Consider the following 7,944-nt stretch of genomic DNA (forward strand, 5'->3'; position numbering starts at 1 on the left):
ATAAATAAAACAAAGTAGACGAATACATGCTATAACGAAGACATACTATATCCTAACATATATAAAACAATGTTAACATAAATCAAAACTAGCAAATTTACATCGTTCTTTTTAGTCTATAACTCGATCACAAACTGAAGAATCCAAAAAATAACCCGTATAAAGAGAAACTCGATCAACCAATCGAAGTAAAGTAACAAAACTGTATTTATATCCGACCCAACCCAACCCTCCATTTACGGACATCTTGGGTTTTTACCAGGCCCACCGTAATAAATATAATTACCCCATACATTATTAACCCCACCTCTAATATCATAGCAATTCGGATAATCAGCTAACACTTTCAAATTTGACAACGGGATTAAGCTATTATCCCAATCCACAACTTGCATGTTCCTAAAATATGAAGCTTTCCCAAACCCTTCACCCGAATAATGGCCACTTCCCATTTGGGTTGAAGTATGAGAACCCGAGGGTTCACTATTCACAACTTCGCCCCCAAATTGTATCATACTCGCGTGATCCTGAAGGTGGGTGAACAAAGAGCCTGGCCAGTATCCAACCAAAACTCCCGATCCAAATTCGAGCCACCAGTTCCCTTGCTTTGGATCCTGTACAGTTGCCCCAAAAAATTAGTTACTATACATAAAGAATTAATATTTGATATTAGTCATTTTATATCTATCAAGTTGTACACTATACATAAGGAATTGATATATACAAAAAAAGCACTTGGTATGATTTTGCTTATGAAATTCTTGCCTTTTACGTTATACATAACATCTCTCTCTAAAGAAAGCATTGCTGATAATTCGTCAGTAGGGTAGAAGGCAAGACTGCTTTTATGACACTTGCAGTGCACCCCCTAAACAGACCATGATTATTGTCACTTTCCCCCTTTTTCTTTTTATCAAATAAACATTTTTTATTTACAATACTAAACTCCATTTTCTAAGACATAAATATGTTTATGTTTATTTTATAAACTTTGTTGGGGAATTTACCTTCCATATCAATATGCTGATATCAAACTGTCCACCATTATACGACGACGTTGGAGTCCGATTGCAACTCTGTTGTTTGTTTGAACAAATCCCGAGCAAAGCAGATTATAACATCCAGTAGCTTGATACGCATCCGTCTACAATTTATTAAATAAAAACGTGTAAAATTAATTACAAAAACCATTCATTTTATTGCAAATAATGCAAAATATGAAGTGAAGTTAAAAGAAAAGAAAACTTACAGTCCAATAAGTGAAGAATCTAGGGTAGTTGTCCCCATACAACTCTGGGCTAACCTGCCAACCAGCTTCAATGGTGTTTAGATCATCACCAAAAGAACCCGAAATCACCCACATTTGCGACAAACTGAATTCGTATTGATTCGTCACATTTGGATCCCACACGTTTATGCTTGCTTTTGCTCCGTAATATTCTTCACCACTCACATAACCAACTGCATGCTGCCCATAATATTAACGACCAAATTATTTAAATGTTACAAATATATAAAAAATAAAAAGTAGTAGGAGGCATTTTTACCTCATGGCCACCATTAGAAGAATCTCTTACTAACTGGTTTTGCAATCTTTCTACCGAATCTTTTAATCGAATTTGCTCGTAAAATGTCTTGCTCCGTTGTTCTTCTGATCGGAATTGTTCCATCGGGGCAGGATTCACCGGATAAACTCCATTGTTGATAGTTTTCCGACCCCATTCCGGCATGTTGTTGATGCCCATTCGGTCGCTCTGGTGGGTCCTAATAATTCGAATAAATTATAAGAAATCAAACAAAAATAAGAAAGAAAAAATATTTGTAACTTTTTTCTCTAATGGCAAAATATTTTATTAAAATAAACCTGGCTAGTAAGAAACTAGACAGCACTAGTTGTTTACTAGTCGGGATTGTAACTTAAATGCACCAATGGCTTTGTTCCTTTCAGCGTAGGATGATCAAAAGCCGGCTGATGATGAACCATGACGCAATCCATTATGTCACCGTCTGGACTCTACAAGTTGAAATTAAATAAACCGTTGCTTGATTTTGTCAAATTAATTAAATATGGTAATCAAGAAAATGATTTTAAAGTATACCTGGATTGATTTGACTGAAGGTTTGTTGATTTTGAATAGATGGCTTCTAATTAATCTCATTTTCTTTGACTCTTCTCCTGGCCGGAAAGTTTGATTCAGTCGTCTGAAATTGTCGAATTGTGTGGCGGAGATTGTCGAGAAAACAATGGAACACAACAAGAGGAATAAAACATAGGAGGAAATGATTGTGTGTAGTTGTGTTCTTCCGAACAAATATGTTTTTGGTTTTTGTTGTTTTTGTTTTGTGCATTTGCCTTGTTCTTGTCTTCTTCTGGAATCAAAACTAGCCATTCCAAATTAACTTCAAAAATATTCACTCTAACGCCATTTTGGAAGCTTCAGATGCTGCTTTCTTTACAACAAAAAATGATAAAAATAAAAACACGAAAAATGGTGGTTTGGAGTTACGTATATTTTGGTTTTTGAGAGATTAAAAAAACTAGTAGAAAGAGAAATTGAAATAGCATTGGTGGGGTGGGGTGGGGTCGGGTGGGGTGGGGATGGGATGTTCCGGTCTTCGATACAAAGACTGCAAAACTTTACCTTTTTTTACCACTTAAAAGTTTATTTTGAAATTGTTTATCATGTATTTTTATAAAAAAATAAAATTAAAATTTGGTTGATCTAAATATCTAATTGAGATCTTATGATATAAATGAACAAAACATGTTTAAAATTAAGTATAATAATAAATGAACAAAAAGAATTGGCTCCGGTAGATGCTGACTTGTAATTGTTGTATCTAAAATATATATAAATGAAATCCTTAAAATCCTATGTGTCGTGATGTGGTCTCTCCTCTCTTTTATGAAAGCCACCAGATTGCTTGATTTTTAAATAGAGACCTCTCATTGATTTAACCCAAATTCATGGGTACGGGTCTTATCAAAACCAAATAGCTTTTAAACGGGTTATAACATCTCACCAAATTAAAAATTATTCTTACCAATTATTTGATATGAAAATCCTATAAAATAGGGATATACTAAAATTTAATATCCAATTTAAAAAGAAAAATATTTTATTTATAATTAATAAACAATTTTATAGTAAAAAACATAATTGGGTCATGGGTCACCAAATCTAGATAGCTTTTAAATGTGTTATAACATATTATTTATTTATGAAACCCTTTAATCATCAAACCCTAAGTATATTATTAACTTTCTTACAATAAAGAAAATTAAAATCCAAAAAATAAATATTAAAAAACGAAAAATGTAAAACAACCATTCTCTCAAACCATTAGATTACTTTATTTGTAAATGAAGGTTTCTCACGCATTTGACCCGAATTCACGGGTACAGGTCTCACCAAACTCAGATAGCTCTTAATCAGGTTATAACATCTCATTATGTTAAAAATTAATCTCATCAAATATTTGATATGAAAATCCTATAAAATAAGGATATACAAATTAATATCCTATTTTATTTAAAAAAAGATATTATTTATAATTAAGAAGCAATTTTATAATAAATAAAATAAACTGGTAATGGGTATCATCAAACCCAGATAGCTTTTAAACCGGATTATAATATCTTACTATACTATTAAAGCAATACAAGGTTTCCATATAGCATTCAACTAGCATGTCTACATAGGCTTCCAACTCATCAATTTTCCATTTATATAATTTCCACATGTTAATTTGAACACTAATTTTAAACATTAACTCATAAGTTGAAGAAAGTTTCAAAATAAATTGTTATAATCATCATTTATTGAGTAATAAAGACAATTAATTGTTTTATTGTTATTTTTTAAAAATTTTGAGACTTTGGGAAATTATTTATGAACGTTTGGACTAAATGTTTGGATTGAAATGGTGGTTTAAGTTACGAGGTGTGGATTATATTGTTGCTTTATTAAACGCGCGGTTTACTAAAATTTATAATTATATCTCATTGTTATATTCATATTTTTAGTATTTTTTATGTTGTGTATTTAAATGTTTTATCATTTCAATAAAAATAGTTTTTATAACACACAACTTAAGTTACAACATCTACATGTTTACGTTTCATAGTTTACAACATATGACTTCAGTAGATGATGAAGTTTTAACTAATATGTCTTTTTTGTTTCATGGTATAAGTTAGAAATATGTGGCATAACTTAGAATTATGTTTTAAATTGTTAATTTTTCTCTATTTGTTTTTGTATGTTGGGTTCTTTTAATTAACCTAACAATGCAATACCTTATAATAATATTAATAATAATAATGCTAGATTACCTGACGTTTACAATTCATTAAAATGTATGTAACACACACGCGTGTGCGCTTGTGCACACACACTCCGTCCGTGTGTAACACGGGATGTAACCTAGTATCATTTATTTGTGAAACCATTTTATCATCAAACCTCAAGTATATTAATTATTAACTTTCTTACAATAAATAAAATTAATCTAAAACACCTCCGTAATACGGGGGATAAAATATAGTATACAATAAGTACAAATTTGGTAAAAATAATAGTAACTATTTCCACATTAATTTAATGATTTATTATATCAAACTATTAGACCGCACGTAGTGGTACGATTTGGAAACCAAAATGAGGTTCAAAACGTGATAAACACCACTTCCACCCTCGTTTTCCTCTTCTTTTTTATTGGGTTTGGCCAAGTTTTTGACTTTTAATTTATATTTTTATTATATTAAAAAAAATAAAAAGTATTAATTGTGTAATGATTGATAGGGGATTATGATGCGTTTACCACTACGCTATTTTTTGCAAAACTGTTCATTGCTGACTGGGATGCAAGGTGTCGCACAATCCCCTTATGTTTTTAGTTACTATTACGCGTGATCTCATAGCACCCAAAACAAGGTGAGATTCCCAAGGTCTAGGTGATGTGGCTTGAAGCGGACAGTGGTCTTGAAAACTTCCTTGATGTGGAGCGAAAATCTATGGAGTGGCCTTGTGTATGCAGACGGAGAAGCTGGCGAGTGTTGTGGGGCCACTCTCTCACATACACGTGTGTGTGTATATATGCAAATTTAATATTTTTAGTGGACTCTGTAAAGATTTGTTGTTATGGAAAAAATAAGACAGGAAGGATTAATAAAAGTTTGAAATCTTATATGACGATTTGTGAAGGTTTATTATAGCCTTATAGGTGATCTTACCAAGTATATGAAACTTTTAAGTTTTCATTAATATATGTATGCACACATAATTCAAATGTAAGTAAACTTGTAAAAAAAAGGTGGGGTTACGTTGGGGGTGACTGGGAAAGGAATTGCACCTGATTCTGGGTCTCAAAGTTGTCTGCCTGCTTTCACTTCTCCCTATATGTTCTTTCAGTTACTCTCGTCTTTTCTTAATATTCCATTATTTTTTATTGTTACCTTCCATTTTATTATTTTAACATGTATAATAATTTCATAAATATATCTTATCGTGTATAAATAGTTGCCTTAGATTGACCGATTACCGTAAACGGATCAAATCAATTACGAATTATGTTTTTCCTTAAATGCAAGCGTATAACCCTTTGATAATAACATTAAACCATATCTTATCTATCTATCAGAATGATAAGTATAGAATGAAAACCCATTTGAGTTGTGAAAACCCGTGAAAACCCTATGTAACATCGTTTTTTTTTCACATGTAATATATGTTGTTACATTTAATACAAAATATCGTAAAATAAAAAAAATTGTTTTGCTATTTTTTAACATTTTTACTATTTTTTATATATGTTTTCAGAAGAGAGAAAAAGTTATATTTACTTTTATATTTTTTATTAACGTTAATTGTGGACCACAAGTTTCACACTTTAATTAAAAACATGTGGTTGAGAATGAGTTTCTAAAGTTTTCACAACTCAAGTGGGTTTTTATTTTAATCTTACCCTATAAAATGAAAACCCACTTGAGTTGTGAAAATCCGTGAAAACCCTATGCAACATCGTTTTTTTTACACACGTAATTTATGTTATAACATGTAATACAAAACTCAAAAACTAAAAAAAACATTATTTTGCTATTTTTTAACATTTTTTACTAATTTTTATACATGTTTTCAGAGAAAAAATTATAATTATATTTTTTATTAACTTTAATTGTGGAACACAAATTTCAAACTTTAATTTAAAACATGTGGTTGAAAATGGGTTTCTAGAGTTTTCACAACTCTTTTTATTTTAACCTTATCCTATATATCTATTTATTTAATTTGTTTCCTAAAAGTTTGTGTTTAACATCATGCTCCCCTCTTCTAGCCGTCTAAATTATTGTGGCTTCAAATTATATATACAATGTACAATATTATCCGACATTATAGATAATAAATAGTTATTTGAATGGTTGTTTTATCTCGTATACCTTTTTTCGTTTTAAAGAAAGATAATGAATAGTTCATCCATTACTTAATGGTCTAGTGACATAGTGTCTCTCTCTTACAAATATGAAGTTATGGATTCAATCATTGCAAGTGCAACACAAATGTAGAATTTTGATGTTAAAAAAAAACCACATCAAGTTTGGGTTAAAACAAATGTTAGTTGTGAGGATAATTAGAATTCACACCCCACCTTCATGGGTCTTGCGGATAATTAGCCAAGGGTCACACCCCACCTTCAAGGGTTTTAACTTTTAACATGCTCGGTTGCAACCACATAGGGCGACTTTTTCATTAATTACATGGATCTTAATATTGGAGGTTTGCCTAAGGGAAGGATAGTCAACCGTTGACTAAGTATGGTAATTTCATGCTCCTCAATCATTGTTTTGCGGTAACAAATAATGCACACAAGCTAGTAGCATTTGTGTCCAGTTTCAATAAATTCTGATCGGGATATATTTTCATGAGTACATTTTCAAAGGAATTTATGGCGTCGTAGAGCATTGCTCTAAATCTATCCACAACTTACCATCCGCAAACAGACACCGAACTAAGGTTGGATGGTACGTTGTTTAATAATAATAATAATAATAATATTATATTTCAAATATTTACAAATTTTAACTAGCTAGTAGGCTTGTAACTTAACCAAACATATTGGTTTATGGTTTAATCCTAACAAAAGTTTAGGTGACTTTGTTTAAGGGTATAAGCCTCATCATGGTTAATAGCACGCATATATAATTTGTATATAATTATATTATATAATCATGTGCTTATCTAGAATCATTGATTGATTGGTTAGCTTTGTTTAGATGAGATTGATATTGATTCAAATCCCAAATATATCGAGATATCTCTTGTATATATAGGAATGTAAACATCAATGAAAAGGAACGATAATTTACATTCAACTTAGGAGTTAATGTTTAAAATTAATGTTTAAATTAACATGTGAAAATTATATAAATGGAAAATTGATGAGTTAGAAACCTACGTGGACATACTAGGTGAATGCATTGTGGATACCTTGTATTGCTTTAATAGTATAGTAAGATTTAACGTTAATTTAACAAATTTGAATGTAAAAACCATGTAGCATAAGTTGCTCGTATATTTAAATTATTATTTTTTATAGAGGTTAATTTATATATATATCAATAAATCCTTAAAGTAATTGGTAGAATAAATATGTAGATTTTTTTCGATCGGTTTTATGTCATATATAGGTATTAACAAAAAATGATCATTAACAATTTGAAAATCTCAAAATAAATGCAAAAAATCGCCTCACGCGGGCTCGGGTTTTCAGAGCGGCATTTTAATTATAGTTATATATATATCAATAAATCCTTTTTATGTTTTCATAACAGTAAAAGTCTATTAACGTATAGTTATATAATATTATTAATGTTATCAAATTTAATTATTTTGCTGTTTTTTGTTTTATTAGCAGTCCATGTGTTACACACGTGTTCTAATCTAG

General features: G+C 30.4%; 1 pseudogene across 1 annotated transcript; it reads right to left on the reverse strand.

Moving 5' to 3' along the window:
- Positions 1 to 236: 236 nt before the first annotated feature.
- Positions 237 to 2,390, reverse strand: LOC143584216 (protein neprosin-like; annotated as a pseudogene). The gene is made up of 6 exons (XR_013144319.1): positions 2,100 to 2,390; positions 1,928 to 2,014; positions 1,548 to 1,764; positions 1,250 to 1,468; positions 1,008 to 1,144; positions 237 to 614 (listed from the first exon to the last, which is right to left on the reverse strand). The product of XR_013144319.1 is annotated as a protein neprosin-like (transcript).
- Between the last annotated feature and the right edge of the window lie 5,554 nt (positions 2,391 to 7,944).

Source organism: Bidens hawaiensis, unplaced genomic scaffold, assembly GCF_021521415.1.
Source record: "Bidens hawaiensis isolate Kalapana, Puna unplaced genomic scaffold, B.hawaiensis_p1.1 tig00032851_1, whole genome shotgun sequence".
Classification (NCBI taxonomy): Eukaryota; Viridiplantae; Streptophyta; class Magnoliopsida; order Asterales; family Asteraceae; genus Bidens; species Bidens hawaiensis.